Source organism: Pteropus medius, unplaced genomic scaffold, assembly GCF_902729225.1.
Source record: "Pteropus medius unplaced genomic scaffold, Ma_sr-lr_union100, whole genome shotgun sequence".
Lineage (NCBI taxonomy): Eukaryota > Metazoa > Chordata > Mammalia > Chiroptera > Pteropodidae > Pteropus > Pteropus medius.
Window position 1 is genome coordinate 2,003,843 of NW_024352949.1, and position 23,599 is coordinate 2,027,441.

Here is a 23,599-nt window from a genome sequence, read left to right on the forward strand (position 1 = left end):
TAAAAAACACATTTAGGAGCTATCCATATTTAAATTTCAAGCAAAATTTCACTATGAAAAGTGAAGACAGATAAATTCCGCAAAGTAAACTGATCATATTACTTTGTTCTTTGTCATCCTAAATGGATTTCACATATCTATTTATTTCCTGTTACAGCTGATACTGCTTAATATTCTAGAAGGAGAGCATATGGCTCTCTCTATTGTGTAGAAAACATCCTCCTAGCTTTATCATGTTTGGTTGCCTTTCATTGCGGTCCTTGAGCTAGAAGCACATTTGAGTCTGATGGTGAATATAAGAACTCAATAGGTACTGAATTCTGGACTCGCATGAGTAGGATTTCAAATCAAAAGCAAAATAGACTTCATTCAAAGCAGCAGTGTAGGACTGGAATAGAAATTTGGGAATCTGCAGGTGAATTAATTTTTCTTAAACATATTTTAAAAGTTTAGCCAATCCGTAACTAGTCAATTAATTTCAATGTAACCATTAAGTATTTTCTTTTTGAAAAATCCCTTTAACACTAATACTCTTTCTCTTTTCAAAATTCTAGAAAGTATTAAACTTCAATCTGCCAAATCTTTTTTCATCCAATTATTCCAATTATTTATTTATAGTGTTTAGGTGAAACACTTTGTGTTTCTTCAAATGTCAGTAACAACTTCTTTAATGCTAAATAACTAAAATGACAGGTAATAGAGAAAGAGAAAGGCTGAAAGTGTATTATAACAGTATAACAGCTCTGCAAGAGCCTTGGTTGTTACCTAAAGAGATAGCAATTTATCTTAGCAAAGCTGTAGCCCTGTGATTCTCAAAATTTGCTGTGCCTAAAAATCAACAGGAGTTTGATAAAATGCAAATAGCGAAGCTCCATCTCCAGAAATCTTAAATCAATGGACCAGAACTAAGACCTAAAAATCTTATTCTCTATTAAGGGCTCCTGATGATATGTATATGATATGCAGAGAAATGCTTTATTAGATTGGTGAAAACTGCAGCTGTCCTCTTATGAAATCTTGGGAAACAAGCTACTATGTTTAGCTGTGGTTATAATTGTAAATGTGGAAAGCTCAATTAGCCTGAGAAAGCATGTGAGTGATTCTGAGGAAAAAAATCATGTAATATGGAAAAGTTATTTCAAATGAAAAAGGGTTAGGAGTTGAATATGTATAATCAATCCACTTCAAAGATTGGAGGAAGAGCTGGAATTTAGAAGAATTTTTCACTTTTATAGTTTTTCTGGTGTCGGAGATTCTTGTTCTATTCCACAAGAAAGAATTCAAGGGCAAGGTAAATAGCAAGCAAGAAAGTGCAAAATTTATTAAGGTATACATTCAAAGGAGGGGGGAGTAGTGCAGGTTTACTCAAGAGAAAGAGAGTGAGCGTGCAAGTCACACCAAGATAGCTGGTTATTAATTTTTTGTTTTCTCTGAATGTGGAGACTGGAAAACATAGTGCTGATGTAGCCTTGTTGTCTCTTCCCAGTAGGCGGGGAGCCTGGATTCCTGCTTTTCCTTCTTCATATGGTATTTCTGGAACTATCATGGTGTCAGCTGCATAATGGGAGTGGCAGTATTTGTAATGCAGATTAGATAATAATGATATTATAATTAGCCAAAGGTCATGCCTTAGACGAAGATGGAGTCTAGGCTGGAAAAGACTGGTTTTGGCTTATCTCCTCTGCTAGGGCTAAAACAATGGGGGAGATCTAAAGAAAGGAAAGATTTATAGAGCCATATACTGGATGGAGAGGGAGTGTTCCTACACTACCTGTCCTGCCTGACTTCTACATCCTCAAATGTTAATGTTTACAGAAAATTGCTTGTTTTAAATTAAAATATACTACCTGTTTTTCAGTTCTTAATTCACTCATGACCTATGTTAGAGATAAGTGCAATCTAAAAGAATGATAATTTTTCTCAATTTATCTTCATTGCCCAACTATCATATAAAACACATATTATGCTTATCTGAATATATATAGATATATAAAATTAAAAAATACATAGATATAGATAAAAACATATAGATTCTGTGACACTATGGGTGTTAAAATAAATATAAATAACTGGCCTATAAAATATTTTTTTTAATTTTCAAAAATAGCAGTAGTGAATTAAATCATTGTAGATTAAGAGAATCACTGAGAGTGGAGATGTGTGCTGGCTTTGCTAAGGATATCCTAATGGCAATATTTGTTTTATTCATTCAGCGATTATATATTGGCTATGTGCCAGATACTCATCTGAACTTTAGTCTCACATAAGCTCATTTTGTGTAAGTATAAGGAGGAAGAATTTTCTACCAATGACTAGAGGGCAAGCAGATAATCACACTTGTTCTGCAATGAAAGAGCTGAGAATATTAAAGCATACTAAATGCCTGCTAAAGAAGCTTGCAGTTTGGCTAGGTAGGTAGAAGGGAAGAGCAATTAGTAAACTGAAGTTAAAAATAACCACTGAGGCTGTAAACTTTAAGAAAGTGGAACAACAGAAATATTTAAACTGGATTTAAGAAAGAAGAAAAGGAAAACATTTATTTGGGAGTTTTATTATTACACACAGTTTTATACAATGTATTTTATATTTTAAAAATGATCTTTTAAGAAAGAATTCAATTTCTCACATTCTTTTAAAAAGTATAATATTTAAAACATTCCATGCTCACCTAAAGGCTTCTAAAACTGGGATAAAATTTAGCAGCAATTGTACAAAACTCATATTTAAAGCTTTTTATGTTGGAAAGTGTTCATACAAAGTTTTCATATTTATAATAATTGCCCTTATTTAATTTATTTCATTTGCTCTCATTGTTGCAGTGTACTGTATCCAAGGCTGTGTTGTGCTCACAGGCAGAGGTAAATCTTATTTTCAAGAAAATTTTAAATTATAGGAAATAGTTTAAAAACCTTATAGAATTGAAAATACTTTATCAGTGCTAAGAATTACATAGGTGATACGTCCTAATATTAGAATCAGTTAAAATTTTGTGCTCACCTAGAGGCCCATGACTGTTTATGTGGGGCTAAGAGATCATTTCCATAGGTCAAGGATGAGGAGAAAGTGTGTGTGTGTGTGTGTGTGTGTGTGTGTGTGTGTGTGTGTGTAGATGTGCAGCAACCCAATACATGACATGAGACTGAAGTTTCCCCTAGCTCACATGCATGGTCAAGGATCACTCATTCCTAAGCAAGTATACCTCTATTTTACTATATTAAGTGTATAACACTGTTTTAGCTACCTGTAGTACAACAAGAGATAAAACAAGATTCTTGTCTGTCAGGGACTTCTAACAATCAGAAACCGGACCATGCATTTTGTGAAAAAATAATTTATTTAGAATAAGCACTATATGCATATAGTGTACATTTCAAGTGAAACAAAGTTCCCATTTTCTGAATAAACAATTGTAAACCAGATTCACATTATTTTAGATACTTTACCAAAATTACAAAAGACATATAGATAGAGCTATAAACGTGGGCATTTTTTATGGTAGCATGCCTATCAAACCATTCTGTGTTTTGAAATTTTTATTGAAAATAGTTAAGAACTTTCCACATCAGTCTTAGTAGAGATACCCATGGTTACAAGTGGCTTCTAATTTTTAAAAATAATCGCTTATAAACAGAGTTTTAGTTTTTTCTCACAATCTTTTATTATTACCAAAACATTATTTCATACATTTCATTTCATACATGTACAATAATTATCCTGTAGGATATATACTTAAAATAAAATTTTTGGTCAAAGGGTTAATTTTAGATTTTAATAGGCAGTCCCCAAATTCTCTCTATAAAATTTTTAATGATTTATATTCCCTATATTAATACATGCAAGGGCCTGTTGCTCCCTATCTCAGCCAACATAATGTGTAAGCAAATGTAGATCCTTTTTAACCTCCTAGGAAAGTCATATCTCAATATGACTTTCAGTTTCTACTGAAAGTTTTATTATAAACAACAACATACATTTGTTTTTCATTTGTTAAGAGAGAATCTACGGTTCCTTTACTTTGAACTCAGTATTCATAGCTTTTATAGGAATACTTTATATTTTAAGAATAGACAGTAAATCTTTTTATCTGACATGTCATATTGATTTCTCAGGTTATTGCTTGAAATTAATTTTGTTAATGGAGTTTTGCCATGAAGAAATTTTTTATATGTAGAAAAATTTAACTATATATATATATAATATATATATAATATATATATTCAGAAGTTTTATATATATATATATAAATTATATATATTTATATATATATAAATTATATAAATATATATAAATTATATATATTTATATAATTTATATTAAATATATATAAATATATATATTTATATATATATAAAACTTCTGAATATTATGGAATAATATTCAGAAATCCTTTTCCACTTATAATATTTATATATATATAAATTATATAAATATATATAAATTATATATATTTATATAATTATATTAAATATATAAATTATATATATTTATATATATATAAAACTTCTGAATATTATGGAATAATATTCAGAAATCCTTTTCCACTTATAATATTTTTTAATCCCCCCCATATTTCTAGAACTTTTGTAGTTTCAATTTTTGCACATTATTTTTTTTCTATCTGCACTTTATTTTGACAAGAGATATAATGTTCTCAACATTTTTTATTCTCAATTACTCTGATGTTTCAACATAATTTGATGATTAATATATTATTTCTCCAATGATCTAAAATGAAACATTATTTTTTTCTCAATTACTGCATCTATCTTTGGATATTATTTTTGGTTTTCTTGATTTGTCTGGCTATTCACATATCAGTGATTATCATAATTATATCATCTATACCAATATTTGGAGGGGCTAGTTTTTCCTCATTAGTTTTTTGTTTGTTTGTTTAACTTTTCATTCTGAAATATTTATAGATTCACAGAAAGTTACAAAGATAATACAGAGGGCTTCTGTGTGGCTTTCTCCCAGTTTCCTCTAATGATTGTATCTTACAAAATTATAGAACAATATCAAAAGAAAGAATTTGACATTGATATAATGTATGTTTATAGTTTTATGTGATTTTATAATATGTAGACTTGTATAACTATCCCACATTCAAAGATACAGAACTAGTCCATCACCAAGAAGGTCTCTCTCCTGCTGCTCCTTTGTAGTTGTACTCATATCTTGTCCTTTCTACCATCCTTAACACCTGGCAACCACTGATCTGTTTTCATCTCAATAATTTTGTCATTTTGAGAACTATATGTAAATGGAGTTACACATTATATAAATTATATAAACTTTTGAGATTGGATTATTTTTTCTCAGACTAATTGCCTTGAGTTCTTCCAAGTTGTTGCATGTGTCAAAGGTCCATTTCTTTTTTTTAAATAATTTTTTTCTATTTTAATTATAGTTGACATACAATGTTATATTAGTTTCAGGTGTACAGCATAGTGGTTAGACATTTATATAACTTACAAAGTGATCACTCTGATAAATATAGTACCCATTTGATACCATACATAATTATTACAATATTACTGACTATATTTCTAATGCTATACTTTACATCCCTATGACTATTTTAACTACAAATTTATATTTTTTATTCCCATTCTCTTTTTTATTCATTTCCCCAAACCATCTCCAATCTGACAATCAGCAGTTTGTTCTTTGTATCTATGAATGTGGAATAGTTATACAAGGTAATCTTTCATTTAAATTGATAGCAAGTGATTAGGGACTGTATTTATACTGGCAAAATACCTTCATCTGTGCAATATAAGATAACAATCACAGGAGTAATACCCGTCACTTTTGTTATATTTTATTCTTAGAAACAGGTTTCATATGCCATCCACACTCAAGAGTATGCTGGTGTACAATGCGTGGGCCACTGAGAGTCATGTTTGCATTTGCTTACTATACTTATATCAACTAGAGTTGTTCAATTATTAATCTTGGTTTTCTATAACTTTATTTATTTATTTGTTTGTTTGTTTGTTTGTTTTAATTAAGTTTATTGGGGTAACATTGCTTAATACAATTATATAATTTTCAGGTGTACATTGTCATTTGATATCTGTATATTCTATTGTGTGTTTATCACCCAAAGTCCAGTTTTGTTCAGCTATCATATATTTGATCCTCTTTACCCACTTTGCCCTCCACTAAACTCTATATTTGACCCCTTTAACCGATCTACTTCCTACCCTCTTCCCCACCCTACTAGTAACCACTAGTCTATAGTCCTCTGGTAACCACTAGCCTACAGTCCATGTTCATGAGTCTCTGTTTGTTTGTCCTGTTTATTTGTTGCTTTTAGGTTTATATCCCACATATAAATGATATCATGTGATTTTCAACCTTTTCTGTCTAGCTTATTTCGCTTAGCATGATTATCTCGAGGTCCATCCATGTTGTCACAAATGGCAGTATTTCATCTATTCTTATGGCTGAGTAATGTTCCATTGTATATACATTCCACAGATTCTTTAGCCAATCATCTACCATAGGACAGACACTTCGGTTGCTTCCATGTCCTGGACACTGTGAATAATCCTGCTATGAACATCTGTGTGCAAATATCTTTTTGGATATGGGTTTTCAAGTCTTTAGGGTAAATATCCAGTAGAGGGATTGCTGGATCATATGGTGGATCAATTCGTAGTTTTTTGAAGAACCTCCATACTGTTTTCCATACTGGCTATACCAATTTGCAGGCCCACCAGCAATGTACAAATGTTCCGTTTTCTCTGCATCCTCTCCAACATTTGTTATTACTTGTCCCGTTGATTATAGCTATTCTATAATCTCACTGTGGTTTTGATTTGCATGTTCTAGTAGTTAGCAATGTTGAGCATCTTTTCATATGTTTGTTGGCCATTTGTATATCATCTGGGGAGAAGTGTCAGTTCAGATCCTCTGCCCATTTTTTGATTGGATCATTCTTTTGTTGTTATTGAGTCATATGAGTTCTTTGTATATTTTAGATATTAGGCCCTTATCAGAGGTGTTCCTTACAAATATATTTTCCCTTTCGAATGGTTGTCTCCTCACCTTGTTGACAATTTCTTTTGCTGAGCTGAAGCTTTTGAGTTTGATGTAGTCCCATTCATTTATTTTTGCTTTTACTTCCTTTGCCTTTGAGGTCAAATTCATAAAATTCTCTTTAAGTCCAAGGTCCTTGAGTTTCATTCCTATGTTTTTTTCTATATATTTTATTGTTTCAGGTTTTATATTTAGATCCTTAATCCATTTAGAGTTAATTTTGGTGTGTGGTGATAGACAACAGTTGAGTTTCATTCTTTTGCAGGTACCTTTCCAGTTTTGCCAGCACCATTTATTGAAGAGACTTTCCTTTCTCGACTGTATGTTTTTGGCTTCTTTGTTGAAAATTATTTGCCCATATAAATATGGGTTTACCTCAACTCTGTTCCACTGGTCCGTGTATCTGTTTTGCTGCCAATACCATGCCATTTTGATTACTGTCACTTTATAGTATAATTTTAAGTCAGGCAGAGTGATGCCTCTAGCCTCAATTTTTTTCTCAGGATGGCTTTGGCAATTCGGGGTCTTTTGTGCTTCCATACAAATCTGATGATTTTTTGTTCTATTTCTTTAAAAAATTTTGATGAAATTTTGATGGGGATTGCATTAAATCTGTATAATGCTTTAGGTAATATGGATATTTTAACTATGTCGATTCTTCCAATCCAAGAACACGGACTATCTTTCCATTTCTTTGTATCTTCTTCGATTTCTTTTAATAGGGTCTTATAGTTTTCATTATGTAGGTCCTTCACTTGTTTCATTAAATTTTTTCCTAGTTATTTTTTTCATTTTGTAGCAATTGCAAAAGGAATTATTTTTTTTCACTTCTTTTTGTGATGCTTCATTATTAGAGTATAGGAATGCTATGGATTTTTGAACATTGATTTTGTATTCAGAAACTTTGATGTATTTGTTTATTGTTTCTAGTAGTGTTCTTGTGGAGTCTTGAGGACTTTCTATATAGAGAACCATGTCATCTGCAAATAGTGACATTTTGACTTCTTCATTTCCTATATGAATGCCTTTTATATCTTTCTCTTGTCTGATTGCATTCACTAGTACCTCCAGTGTTATATTGAATAAGAGTGGCGATAGTTGACAGCCTTGTCTTGTTCCTGATTTTAGAGGGAAGGTTTGTAGTTTTTCACCATTAAGTATAATGTTAGCTGAGGGTTTGTCATAGATGGCCTTTATTATGTTAAGGTAATTTCCTTCTATACTGATTTTGTTAAGTATTTTGATCATAAATGGATGCCGTGTCTTACTGAATGCTTTTTTCTGCATCTATTGATATGATCATATAATTCTTATTTTTTTATTTGCTTATGTGGTGTATCACATTAATTGATTTGCACATGTCGAAACATCCTTGTGCCTCTGGGATGAAGCCTACTTGTATAATCTTTTCAATATGTTACTGTATTCGGTTAGCTAGTATCTTATTTAGGATTTTTGCATCTGTGTTCATGACAGATATTGGTCTGTAGTTTTCTTTTTTTGTGTTATCTTTACCAGGTTTTGATATCAGAATAATATTGGCCTCATAAAATGTGTTGGGAAGTATTGCCTTCTCTTTGATTTTTTGGAAGAGTTTGAGGAGAATAGATATTAAATCTTCTTTGAATGTTTGGTAGAATTTAGTGGTGAAACCATATGGTCCTGGACTTTTACTTTTTGGTAGGTTTTGATGATTGTTTAAATTTCCATACTGCTAATCAGTCTATTTAGATTTTCCAGATCTTCTTGAGTCAGTCTAGGAAAGATGTATTTTTCTAAGTACTTGTCCATTTCTTCTAGGTTATTTAATTTGGTGTTAAATACATTTTCATAATATTCTTGTATGATCCTTTGTATTTCTGCGATGTCAGTCATAATTTCCCCTCTTCCATTCCTGATTTTGTTTTTTGTGTCCTTTCTCTTTTTTCTTTAGTGAATCTAGCTAGGAGTTTATCAACTTTATTAACCTTCTCAAAGAACCAGCTCTTTGTTGCATTTATTTTTTCTACTGTTTTTTGTTTGTTTGTTTGTTTGTTTTCAATTTTATTTATTTCTGCTCTAATTCTGATTATTTCTTTCCTTCTGCCTACTTTAGGCCTCATTTGTTCTTCCCTTTCTAGTTTTTTAAGATGAAACATTAGGTTGTTCATTTGGACTCTTTCTTGTTTTTGGAAATAGGGCTGTAATGATGTGAACCTTCCTCTTATGACCGCTTTTGCCTTGTTCCAAAAGTTTTGATATGTTGTACTATCATTATCATCCATTTCTATGTATCTCCTGATCTCTCTTTTTATTTCTTCTCTGACCCAGTTATTCTTCAGTAGCATGTTGTTTAATATCCATGTATTTGTGGTTCTTCCTGCTTTCTTTCTGCAGTTGATCTCTAGTTTCAAAGCATTATGATCAGAGAATATGGTTGATATGATTTCTTTTTTCATTATTATTTATTATTAATTATGTCTACAGCACCTGGTCTTCCTAGGTGGTCTCCCATCCAAGTACTAACCAAGCCCGACCCTGTTTAGCTTCCGAGATCGGACATTAGGCTTGTTCAAGGTGGCATGGCTGTAGACCATGGTCCGTCGCTCCACTGTGGTGTGAACTCAGGACCTTCTGTGTGTAAAGCAGACGTGCCAACCACTACACTATGGAACAAAGTCCTAGTTGGTATGATTTCAACCCTCTTGTATTTGTTAAGTCTATCTCTGTGTCCCAGTATGTGGTCAATTCTTAAGAATGTTCCATGGGCACTAGAGAAGAATGTATAAGCAGCTGTTTTGGGATGGAAGGCTCTGTAAATGTCAATTTTATCCAGTTGGTCTAATGTGTCATTTAAGAATGTTATTTCCTTATTGATTTTCTGTTTGGATGATCTGTCCATATCTGACAGTGGGATATGTAAGTCCCCTACTACGATAGTGTTTTGGTTTGCTTCTACCTTTAGTTCTGTTAGTAACTGCTTTACATATTTCGGGGCCGATTGGGAGCGCAGATATTAATAAGTGTAATGTCTTTTTGGTGCATGATTCCCTTTATCATTATGAAGTGTCTCTCAGTATCTTTCTTTCTTTTTTTTTTTTTTTTTTTTTAGTTTGAAGTCTATTTCTTCTGATATTAGTACCACTACTCCTGCTTTTCTCTGAATGCCATTTACTTGGAATATCATTTTCCACCCTTCACTTTGAGTCTATATTTGTCTTTGGAGCTGAGATGTGTCTCCTGAAGGCAGCTTATGATTGGGTTTTGTTTTTTGATCCATTCTGCAACTCTGTTCCTTTTTTTTGGTGAGTTCAGTCAATTTACATTTAGGGTGATTGTTGAAATAAGAGGTCTTCTTATAGCCATTTTATCTTTTGCTTTCTGGTAGCTCAGTGTTTCCATCGCTTCCTTGTTCTTGTGCTTCTGTTTTCTTTATTTTGGTTGGCTTTCGTGGGTCTTCCCTCCAGCCCTTCTTGTTTTATGTTATATACAACAGTTCTGAATCTTTGGTGTGTGATTGCCATTATGAATGTGTAAAGGGTAGTTATACATACAGTCGTCCATTTTCTTCTGTACACACCTTATCTCCATTCCCCTTTGTGAAGCTGGATCTTTGAATCCCCTCCTTTTCAGTCATTGTTATCTCATTTTGTCCCTATATATGCTGAACATTTATTACTATCTTGCTATAGCAATTCTCTTCTTATTATTTAAGCTTATAATTCCCTGTTCTTAGTAAGGGTTGCTGACATACCCAAGTGAGTCACTGTTGGAGTTACCTATTGTTTCATATTTTTGTCACTTTTAATACATGTGTATTTATTTTAAGCATGTCTAATGAGATGTTATGATGGGAGAAATAGTCTATCGCAAGATTTTAAAATGTAACTGGAGGTGGAAATCCAAATATTGTTTAGGTAAACAGAAAACTCAACTTTATTTATTTCTAAAGACATTTACAGAACATTTCATTATAAATTTTACATGCTGTCAAAGTCCTATCAATTTCCTTGTTTGTGAAATTTTATAACATGGCCTTGAAATAAGTAAGAGAAAGCAATTTCAGGCCATTTTGGAAAATAAGGTTTGTTTTGCAAAACTGCCAGCTGAGTTGTAGTCATGGGTTACATGTCTTCTCTTAATTCTTCCAATAATTTTCCTAAACACCTATTATGTACCATGTACTACATCAGCGCTGTGGATCTGCGTTGAATCCGAGGATAGCAAATTGTAGGTTCAGCAGGAGGTTGAGTCTCGTAAATGTCAGCTATATAGAGGTTATATCTTGCTGAAGGGATGACTCAGTGTAAAGAAATAAAATTTATTAATTCCATTGTCTTAATGACTCACAAGTGACTCTGTTTCTATTTGCTCAATACTCACTTTACTCCTAATTATGTTTTTTTTTTTATTTTGTTTTAGGTGAACTGACCCCTTTCAGTATTTCCTGTAGTGCAGGCCTCATAGTGGAGCATTCTCTCAATATTTGTGTGTTTAGAAAAGTCTTAATTTCCCCTTCATATCTAAAAGAGAGTTTAACTAGATACATTATTCTAGGCTGGTAGTTCTTTTCATTTAATAGTTTAAATATTTGATTCCTTTCTGGCTTATAAGGTTTGTGATGAGATGTCCTATGATAATCTAATGGATTTACCTTTATAAGTTACCATTTTCTTCTCCCTGGCTGCCTTCAGAATTCTGTCTTTGTCGTTGATCTTTATACAATGTGTCTTGATGAAGGCCTTTTTGGGATGAGATATTTGGGTGTTCTGTTGACTTTTTGAATTCCAAGCTCCAGTTCATTCTTTTGATTTGGGAAATTCTCGTCCACTATTTGTCTGAAAATGTTTTCTACTCCCTGCTCCTTTTCCTCAAATTCGGTAAAGTCCATTATTCTCATGTTTCCTCTTCTGATGGTATCAGCTAGTTCTTGAATTTCTCTTTTCTTATTTTTCATTCTTAAGTTTCTCTCTTCTTCCTTCTGATTTATTTCTAGATTTCTGTCTTCGATATCACTGATCCTTATGAATTGTTTATTTCCCGAGCTTGCTATTTCATTTTTCAACTCTTGCAGTGTGTTCTTCATCTCCAGAAGTTCTATTTGTTTTTGTTTGTTTGTTTGTTTGTTTTAAGGGTTTCAATCTCCTTGCTCTGCTCATCTAGTTGTTTTCAATTCCTGAAATTGTTGATTTGAGTTGTTTTGGGTCTCAATGAGTTTTTTCAGAAGTACCATCTTGAATTCTCTGCCATTTAAGTCACATATTTCTATATCTGTAAGCTCATTTTCTGGAGATTTTTCTCTTTCTTTCTGAGATGCCTTGTCACTTTGGTTGTTTATGGTGTTTAATGGAATATTTCTCGGCATGGGCATTAATGGAAGTGTATTCTGTTGTTTTTCCAGAAAGATTTATTATATAAAGGTCTCTCTTTAGCCAGTTGCAAACAAGGTGCTTTTCTTTTGGCTTCCAGTAGGTGGCGTCTAAGCCTCTTGGATCCCTGCTTTATATAAAATCTTACTAACGCTTTTTAAATTTTCTTGTAAATATTTAATCACGCTCGCTACCCTCAGCTTCAGTCCCTTTCCATGTCAGCGACAGTCTTGGCAGCGTTTGCTCAGCATTTGCTCCCCTGGGGCTCTGCAGTGATCGGTCTTGGAGGGCATGGCAGGAAGGGCCTTCTGGGTTGGGAGCTGGGGGCTGCAGCTCAGACTCGATTTTGCAACCATGGCTGGCAAAAATCAGCTATTGATTCTCTGTGGTCCTGTCCTACTTCTCTGCTTTCTGCCCTGATGACTGGGTTCTGCAGCCAGTAGGCCACAGGGAGCTCACAGCTATCCCAGGCAGGAATGTTCAGGGAACTTGCTGCACGAACTCGCTGCACCTTCACCCCTCCCCCTCCTCCTACAAGGAGCTCTGGTGGCTGGGAGAGGCAGCTTCTTTATTACTCCCCGTCCACCGCCCGATACCTGGGGTTCTAACCTGTGGTAGCTCTTCCAGAGTCCTCTCCCTTTCCCACAGAAGCTTCTTTCTCAACCCTCACTAGCTGTGTAGTGCTGGCTTCCATGGGGCAGCCATTTTGGCTTTTAGCATGGCACCTAACCTTATGTATTTTTGATCAATTTTATCTGCCACAAATTTAGAAAGGTGAATTTATCTCCTATAGCTGATATATTCTGTCTTTTCTTGTATTCCCTGTAGTTGTCACTTTTATAATGTCGATATTATGCTATTCTCACATAGATAATCATAACTGTTAGATCTGCATTGTGGATTACAAAACTTATCATTGTAAAGTACTCTTCTTTATATCAGATATTTACTTGTTTATTTATAATCCTGAATTCAATCACTTACCTTACTAAAGTTATGATACGCATGGGTTCTTTTTGTCATTTTTATTGTCTGGAATGTTTTTTGTACACTTTTTGTTTGTTTTATGGCTATTGCTTATCTACAACTTAAAGTTAGATATTATTTTAAATTTCAATTTTTATTTTTTTATTTTAGTATATAAATTTATCTTATTTATATTATTTTATATATAAGTGTGTTTGATTTATGTGTTTGCTAATATGTTCTTCTGCGACTTCTATTTTTATAGTTTTTAAAATATATTTTACATACATTTGGCTTTCTGGATTTTCTTATTTAAAATGTTGCTATGTATTACTACTTACCCTACTGGCTACCTAAGGTGATCACAACTTTAAAAATATTTTTACACCTTTTTATATGATATCTATTTGTTTCATATTGTATAAAATGATGGAATTAATATAAAACTTTCTTAGCCAAAACCCTTGGAGCCACATGTCCAGAACTAAAATTTTTACAATTTTAGGAAGATAACATTATGCTGATCCCATGTATTTATTACCTATCAATATACAGAATTAAGCACGTTAATATTACTATAGTAAAATGTATGATTATTCATGTAGCCTCACATTCAGATCAAGTTTTGACCTGAATGGTAATTTAAATAATTACAGTCTTTAGAAATGTTAGGATATAAGAATTTCAGAAAAAGATTGTAAGCTTCTGCACAATGTTTTTATTATTTTCTCCACCAACATACTTAACTGCTTATATTATTTTTATCTTTATAACGTTAATACATGTATAATTTGTCATATAGCTTAACAGCTTTTAATTATATCTCTGTCAACAAGCTATTAAAAAAAAACAAAAAACAAAGATGTACAGAAACTCCTATCTTCTTTCCCCTCTAATTTTAGAAATTTTCTGTCATTTTTACATCATCAGTGTTAACAATTTTTACATTTTTCTGTAATCAAAATTCTCATAGTTATGTCTTACTTTTGTCAAATAATTATATGTGCTGGAACTCAATGCTGGAATTTTGCTATAATAATTTGATTCACTAATTGGTTGGCTGACGTTCATTCTCTAATAGCTTTCTAAAGAAAAATTTATATGAATAATGCTCCCCGGGCACTCATATTTTAGGTATTTGTTTTATTTTGTTTTGTTTTAATTTTGACATTGCATTTGTACTATTGTTTAACTAGGCATGGAATTCTTGGACTATTATTTCTTTCCCAGAGGACTTTGTAGGCCTTGCTCTAAGGTATTCTAACCTTGAAGAATGTAGGTATAGCTGAGTCCTGTCTTTTTATAAGAAGTATAATATCTTATATAGCTGTTCAAATTATTAATTTTTAAGTGAATTCATGAGGTTATATTTCAGTGTTGCTTTTTTAGTATCATTTTTCTTTCCTACACATATAGTGTTTCTTTTAAATATAAAAATTCAAATAATTCTTTATGTCTGGAAATTTTTCTTTAATAGTAGATGTAATAATTTTTTTTTCTGTTTTACTATTCTAGTTCTTTCCTTGGACACACTCATTGTATATCTGAGTTTCATTTTTCCTTATATTTCATATTTTTCATAATAAAATTTTTAAATCTACTCTTTTAAACTGTACAATACAGTGGATTTTAGTATATTCAAAAAGTTGTGTAACTATCACCACTATATAATTCCAATTTTATCACCCCAAAAAGAAACTCCATACACATTAGCACTCACCTTTCCTTACACCCTTCTCCCCAGACTCTGGCAATTACAAATTTACCTTCTGCTTCTATGGATTTGTTTATTTTGGATATTTCATATGAATTAAATCATACAATATATGAATTTTTGTGTCTAGTTTCTTTTACTTATCACAATGGTTTAACAGTTCATTCATACCATTAGATTATAATACCATTTTCTTTTTTATATCCAAATATCATTTTATTTATAAATATATCACAATTTGTTTATTCTTTTATCAGTTATGCACATTTGGGTTGTTTCCACTTTTCAGCTAATATGAATAACACTATTATGAATATGCACGTAGAAGTTTTGTGTGAATGTGCTTTTATTTCTCTTGATTATATATCTAAGAATAGAATTGCTGGGTCATATAGTAACTCTATGTTTACCTTTTTAAGAAAATTGCAAACTGTTTTCTAAAGTACTGCATCATTTTATATTCCATTAGAAATTTATGAGAGTTTCAATTTTTTCACATCTGACACTTTGTTACTGTCTATTTTTTCTAATCATATTAGTGGATGTGAAGTGGTACCTCATTTCAGTTTTGATTTGCATTTCCCTAAAGATTAATAATGTTGAGCATTTTTTCACGTGTTTATTTGCCATTTTAATATCTTTTTGTTGAGAAATGTTCAAATGTTTTATACCTTTTTAAATTGGCTTATTTGTTTTTTTGTTGTTGTTGTTTTTGAGTTATGTGTTCTTTATATATTTTGGCTATTAGGCCCTTATTAAGTATATGATTTACAAATATATTCTCTCATTCTATGGGTTGTCTTTTTACTTTATTGACAATATCCTTTGAAGCACACGAGTTTTTATTTCAGTAAAGACCAATTTATATTTAATAAAATTTTTTGACTTGTTTGTGGTTATGGTGTCATATCTAAGAAATCATTACTTAATGAATGTTTATACCTGTGCTTCTTTAAGAGCTCAGTATCTTCTCAGGTCTTTCTAGGCATATGCATATGACCTTATAGATTCTCAGGAATGTATCAAAATTTTCAAATCATCTTTGGACCTCTTTCTCCAGCTTTTTCTTTGAAGCTTTTTGGTTATTCTTATTTTTCCCCAACTATTAAATCACTACCTATGGAGGTTGCAATATTAAACAATTGTTTCTGACTTTTTCTTTTTTCTTTTGTCAAACACCTTCAAAGTAACAGCTGTTCACACTAGGTGACTAGGTGAACTCCTACAGGGCAAGCTCTGAATTAAATCAAATAATATCACCCTTGTGAGTGGGGTCTTGCACAGAATCATCAGATAATTCAAATAATTACAAGTCTTTGGAAGTTGAGCTTGAAGGAGCTCAAACCCTATCCTCTCTAGTCACTGCAAGGTGGCCTGGTTTTCAATATAATGGCAGTCTGATTGTTTTCAAGACAACTATGGAACTGGGAGGAGAAATATGAGAATAGAAGTTTAACTGTCACAATGCTTTTTTAAATTCCAAATTAAATGGGAATCAGGAAATTGTTCCTCATCAGCCTCATACTTGTCATTATTATAACGTTTTGATGGTTCTGAAACTTAAACTGCACCACTTCCTATGAATAAGGTGATATTTTGACTTTTTCTGAAATCCATCTTCATAAGTATCTTCTTTCAATGTCTCCATGCACTTCTATTTCATCTTCACTATTTTTAATATTTTTGATCTTTTCTTTCCTTATATTTTGTGTTTCATGTTTTAAAAATTTCTTAATTTCATGATGTAATGTAAAGGCATGACTTTAAGTTGCCATATTAAAACTAGCAAAGGCAGGAGGAACAAAGCAGATAAAGGTAAAGGGGGTCAAATATATGGTGACAGAAGATTTGATTTTGGGTGGTAAACACACAATGTAATTAATATACAGATGATGTATTATTGAATTGTACATTTGAAAACTATATAATTTTATTAACTAATGTCACTCCAATATTTTTTTTTTTAAAAACGGGTACTTCTAGTTTTAGCTTCTGTTAATTTTATATACTACGATAGAAAGAATAATAAATTTTAGCATTTGCAATAAACATATGCAATATCATCACACTAGAATGAGTGCTTTGAATTTTATTAATTACAAAATTAATTAATTTAAACTACTTGCATAAAATATTTTGCTAAGTCCTTTGAGACCTGTTACAATTATTTATTTTCTATTTTTTATTTTTAAAATTTATTTATTTTAATTAGTTTCAGGTATACAGTACATTGGTTAGACATCTATACAATTCATAAAACCATCCCCACAATTGCTCCCTCCCTCCCCTGACTCGCCAACATATTAATGCTAACTGCATTTCCTATGCCATGCCACCCTTCCATCAATTACTAATTGATACTTCTTTAACTCTTCACTCCATTCTCCCTGCTCCCCAACTATCCTCCCCTCTGTCCATCACCAAATTGTCCACTATATTTTTGAGTCTGTTTTTGATTAGTTTGTTCTTTTTATTTCCTAGATTCTGCATATAAATGAAATCATATAGTGTTTATCTTTCTCTATCTGACTTAAATATCTCTAGGTCTATCAAAGTAATATCGGTTTACATTCCCCTCCTTTTAGTTTTTGTGTGTCTTTTAATCTGAAGTGAGTCTTTTGTAGGCAGCATATGTACCAGTCTTGTTTTCTTATCCTTTCAGCCACTCTATCTTTTAGTTGCAGCACTTAATTCTTTTCCATTTAAAATACTTATTGATACTTATTGAATGTAGTTGTTACCTTTCTTTATTTCTGTTTCTATACATGATTTTTTTTATTCTTAAAGAAATTCTTCTAACATTTTCTCTAATACTGGCTTGGTGGTGATAAATTTCTTTAGCTTATTTCTCTCTGGGAAACTCTTTATCTATCCTTCAACTCTAAATGATAATTTTGCTGGATAAAGTATTCTTGGTTGTAGATCCTGGGTCTTCATCCTGTCAGATAATTTTTTGCCAATCCCTTCTGTTCTGCATAATTTCTTTTGAGAAATAAGCTGCCAGTTTTATAGGTGTTCCCTTATAAGTAATTATCTGTTTTTCTCTTGCTGCTTTTAATATTTTTTCTTTGTATTTAACCTTTAGCATTTTAATTATTATGTGTCTTGGTGTGGACCTCTTTGGGTTCCTCTTTCTTGGGACTCTCTGAGCTTCCTGGGGTTTTATGTCCATTTCCTTCATCAGGTTAGGGAAGTTTTCCATCACTATTTCTTCAAACAGCTGTTCAACATCTTGGTTTTCTTCAGTTATGATGATCCGATGGATATTTGATTCTTAATAGTGTCCCATAGACTCCTTAAATTACTTTTATAGCCTTGGCATCTTATCTCTTGCCATTCTGATTGTGTGTCCTTGGTTTTCCCATCCTCTAGATAGGATATTTGATCTTTTTCTTTACTCACTTTGTTCATTCCTTTGTTTATTTTATTTAATATACTTCTCATCTCAGATAATGTGTTCTTCATTTCAGACTGGTTCTCTTTTATAATTTCCATTTCCATTTTTATGTTTTTTAGGAAGTTTTCACTTAATTTATCTACACTTCTCAAAAGTTCGTTGAGCATCTTTATAACCAGTGTTTTGAACTCTGTATCTGTTAGATTACTTAACTCCATTATATCTGGATCTCTGTTCAGTTCTTTTATACGGTTTCTGCTTCTTTTTCTTCCCATTTTGCCTGCTTTTCCATGTCTGTTTCTATATACTAAGCAGAGCTCCTAAGACTCCTGGTCTTAGTGTGGATTTGTGAAGTAGGTCTCCAGAGACACAGTCCTGAGAGAGGTTCAGTAGCAGACCAAGTTTAGCCCCAGCCTGTGCCCCTTGGGGCCAACTGTTAAGATTCAGCAAGCAATCCACAGATGCTGTGATTATAGTTGCCTCAAAAGGCCACACTAGAAACCGAGGCCAGCTGCCTCCAGTGTGAGTCTAAGTACTGCTCAGCTGAGGATACACTTGGATGTGGCTTGGGCGGGGCTGCAAGTTGGAGGAAGTGAGATTTCAGGAAATCCTCTGTTATCCAGTTTGATGACGTCTGGACTATGGCAGCGCTGTGTCTGGCTCACTGGAAAGGGGGAGGGCTCAACAGGGAACTATGGATACTGCCAGCACTTCTGTGCATAGTGAGTCTTTCCTCGGCCCTCACTTGGACAATGTCTCCCTATAAGCCCCTGGTGCCCCGTGCACAACCGAATCTGCACTGGTGCTCAGAGCAAGCAGGTCCATCACGGCAAAAATCTGCTAGATCCCTTTAAGAGGCATCTGCCGCTGCCACAGCCACCATGTCACTCAGCTGCTTGGGACCAGGCAGACCCATGTCCTCACCTCATCCTACTTCTGCCATTGCAGGGTGATTTCTTGGATGTTTCCCCAGTTGTTTGGCTTGTTCATCTAGATCCCAGGCAATATTTCCTTTCTGCTGCTCTTTGTTTCTGTCACAACTTTGATTTAGTCAAACGAGGGATGAACAGAGCCTCTATCATCTATGCCATTTTTTTTTCCTCTCAAGACTTGTTATAACTATTTATATAATATATTTTCTGGGCTACAGCTTAAGACAATAATTAAACATTAAGTGGTTTACATGAATATAAAATATATAAATCTAACCCTATGTTATAATTTTGCTTTGTAGCTATAAACTTAGAGTGTATGGGTTGAAATCTCACCTTTATGTTACACTATCTGTGTAACTTGGAGCAATTAACTGAAATTTAAATCTCATTTTTCTAAAATTCAGGATAGAAATAATTAAAAACACAACCAATAACTATCATTTAGGTTTACTGTAATGATTTTTAAAAGCTTCTAACACAGTGTCTGGCATATAATAAATAATAATACTAACTGCTGTATAGTTAGCTATTTTAATATTTGTAAAACATACATAATAAATATATGTTCTAACCTAGTGGATTAAGTAGCTAAAGAAGTCTTTAGCTATGGGAGTTCTAGCCATAAAGTAATCTGAATATCTTAAGGATAGCAATTGTGCTTTATTATTTGCAGAGGTGGTCCCATATATTCTTTGATCTTCCTAGCAACTAAATGAGGCATACAGATCTAATTGGAAAACAGTAGGAATAAAAACATGTTTCTCCAGTCCTTTATATAAAACCTCATGTGGTAATGAGTTTTCACTAACATTGTCATGAAACTGGTGTCAGTGTGGTAAAGTGAAGGGCATTCTGTTTTTGGAGGCAAACATACCCAAATACAGCTTTATCAATTACTAGCTGTACGATCTATAGCAATTCTGAATTCCATGTATTATATTACAATGGTAACAAATGTTAACCTAAAAAAAAAAAAAAGGCAAAATGAGAGGCAACACGTGCTTATTTGAGATAAAAAAAATACAAATTAGAAAGCACAGATTCAGGCAAAAACCCAAATAGTGTCCCAATTACAGGGTGAAGGCAAAGTATTTTTGTTTTTGTTTTGTTTTTATTTGTTTTTCATGGAAAAAAAAAAAGATAATTACATGAATAGAAGAAAGAGATTTCTATTGGTGCTAATAAGCTGAGTTACTCTTTAGCTAATTAGCTATTTACTGATTCTAAAAAAACAATGTTTATAATCATCAGTCTTTGCAGTCACAATGTCTGCTTTCCTGTAGGCTTTATAACTATTTGTTAGACAATATTGGTTTAGGCCAGTCCAAAGGTTATTTTGCTAAGTTCAAACATTCTCAAAGTTTGTCAACAAAATAAATTCCAAACTTAAAGAAAAATTTTAAGAACTTAGGGACAATGGTGGTTTTCCCTCCAGCCCTTGCCCTGAAGCCACACAACTCAGTCTCTCCCTGTATGTCTCTGGTACTTCTTTCCATCCCCTCGAGCTGAAGTCCTTCTACGAAAGCCCAGGGTGAGTGCCTGGGAGTGACTGTGAAAGAACATGAAAGAACATGAGCCCTTTAAGGGGATGCTTGGGTTTCAAGCCATCATTTATCTCACTCAGAAGGACAGAATCCCCACTGAATTTCATAGCCAGATGTTGTAGGGGGCTCTTCTTCCTGGCACTGGAGTTCCAGCCTTGGAAGTCTGGTGTGGGTTTGGAACCCCTCATTCTTCAGGAGGTAACCTCTGCAGGCAAAATATTCCTCCCAATTCTTTACCACTACGTGTGGGTATGGGGCCAGCTCATTTTGCATCTCTGCCCCTCCTACCAGTCTTGTTGTGACTTCTTTTCAGCTAATCTTCGGATGGTTCTTAGATTGATTGTTCTATAATTTAGCTGCGAATTTAATATCATCACAGGAGGAGGTAAGCACAGCATTTGCCTACTCCACCATCTTGACCAGAAACCCTTGGTTTTGTTTGTTTGTTTATTTGTTTGTTTTATCATAGTGTAACTATTCTGTATGATACTGTAATGGTGGATATATTCATAGTGCGAAGAGTAAACTTTAATGTATGCAAATTTAAAAAGAAAACATTAAGGGATAGTGGGATCCTAAAATAAAATGCAGAATGTGATAAAAGATTTATTAAAATTTATGAAACAATCTCATTAAAAGGAATGGAGGAAAGGGTGCTGACTTAAGTTCATTGGTAAATGAGTAAAGTCTGTAAGATAAAAGCAATAATAAACTGTACTTAAGCACTTTACTCTAGTTGATAGACTTGTTTTTCATGGGGTATAGGTTAACAATTCTGAAACCGCTATATATGTATGCTGGAGTAGAACAATTATTTAAATGGATGGAGAAAGATAGGAGCCAGGTTTCTCACTGTTGGAGTGGGAGGTTAGTAACAAGCTAGGTAAAACATTAGAATGATTCATATGGTAATCCATTAGAGCCAAAGATATCGGTATGAACCTATGTATATCTTAATATAAATACAGACGTATACATATAATAATATTTATACATACAAATATCTCCTTGTACTGTCAGTTTAAGGGAGCCTGAAAACAATCATGTGCCAGTAGCACTAGCACACTTAGCATCCATATCTTGGTTTCTAACACCATTCACCAATTTAAGGAACCATAGTTGGTGAAATGACTGATTTCTAGAATGAGGCACAATATATACAAAATAAGCCTGGAACATTTTGTGGTAATAGGAAGTAAGAAAATACAACACACATATGTACTGACAAAACACACATATACATGCATAAAATAACAGTAGTATGTCAAAGAGGCATAGGAGTCAACTGAAAGAGATCCCTTTGGCCAAAACTGAGACAATTTGAACAAAAATAAATAACACAATATTGGATTATAATCCATAGAATAAAATAAATGCTATTTTGTTTGTGCTCATGCATACATAAATACATTTATACAATTAATTAATTGATGGAAGAGAACATATTATCTCCAATGCAGAATTCCAAATAATATATGTAGATAACTCTGTTTTCAAAGAGACGGAGCATACCTTCCCCATTAATTGTTGGCTGCACATGGTTACTTGGTGCCAATGTGTACAATACAGGAGGGGTATTAAAAATAACCTTACAGTACAGAAATCTGACAAACACCACCTTAGCCAGGTGATCAAGGTCAACATAGACAATAATAAGTCATTTTGTTAGTTTGTTCTCCTTGATGTTCACCTTGATGTGAGGTTTGAGAATGGCACTTTACCTCTTTGGCCTTCTTCCCAGAGACTCAGAGACCCAAACTGACATGAGAAAAATTAGACAAATATCAATTATGAAACATTCTACAAAATATCTTACCTATACTCTTCAAGACTGTCAGATCATCAAAAAATGGAAAGATTGAGAAAGTAAAGACTCTAAAGGGAAAACTTTAAAAAAATGTTAACTAAATATAATGTAATATTCTGAATAAAATCCTAGAACAGAAAAGGAGATTAGGGAAAATTTAAGAAATCTGAATAAAATATGGATAGTTAAAAATATTGTATTAATGCTAGTTCATTTGTGACAAATGAATAATAATAATATGCTAACAGAGAAAATTGTATGAGCTATATTGGAAATTTTTCAGACTTTGGGTAAATCTAAAACTTTTTAAAAATATTACGTTCATTAACACAAAATAAATTTCAGTAAATAGAGATTAACATCTTAAAATTTGAAAGATAATATAAAATTGCTTTCATTTTAAAATGATTAATAAGTCCTATGTTTTTTAGTAAAAATAATTTTACATGTTAAAAATATTTATGGAAATAATCGATATGAATTGAATGTTTAGGTAACTGTTTTAAGATTTACTTCGGGATAAGTTTTTCTTCTATTTATTATTTGTTTATATACTATTCTAATGAAATTTAAAGTTTATATTTTTCAATATTTCCAAAAAAAAACTATAGAATTTTCTTTCATATTTTATAAATGTGAAACGTGTTTTTCTGCCTTTGTTGCATAAAAACAATACAAAAGAGAAAATTATCCACAGATTTAAGACTCTGTTCTGATATCAGCTCTGTATTTCTTGTGTTAAAATAAATTAATGCAAACATACAATTAAATATATATATGTCAATCATTTGTAAAGTGTCACTAAAACTATTATTAAAAAACAAAGTACAAATTATATAGT

At 32.5% G+C, this 23,599-nt stretch overlaps 1 protein-coding gene and 1 pseudogene across 2 annotated transcripts in view; one reads left to right on the forward strand and one right to left on the reverse strand.

Moving 5' to 3' along the window:
• Positions 1–23,599, forward strand: part of PPDPFL (pancreatic progenitor cell differentiation and proliferation factor like) — a 55,012-nt gene that overhangs the window by 7,868 nt on the left and 23,545 nt on the right. The window lies entirely within an intron of this gene.
• On the reverse strand, positions 9,505–9,620 carry LOC120592744 (uncharacterized; annotated as a pseudogene).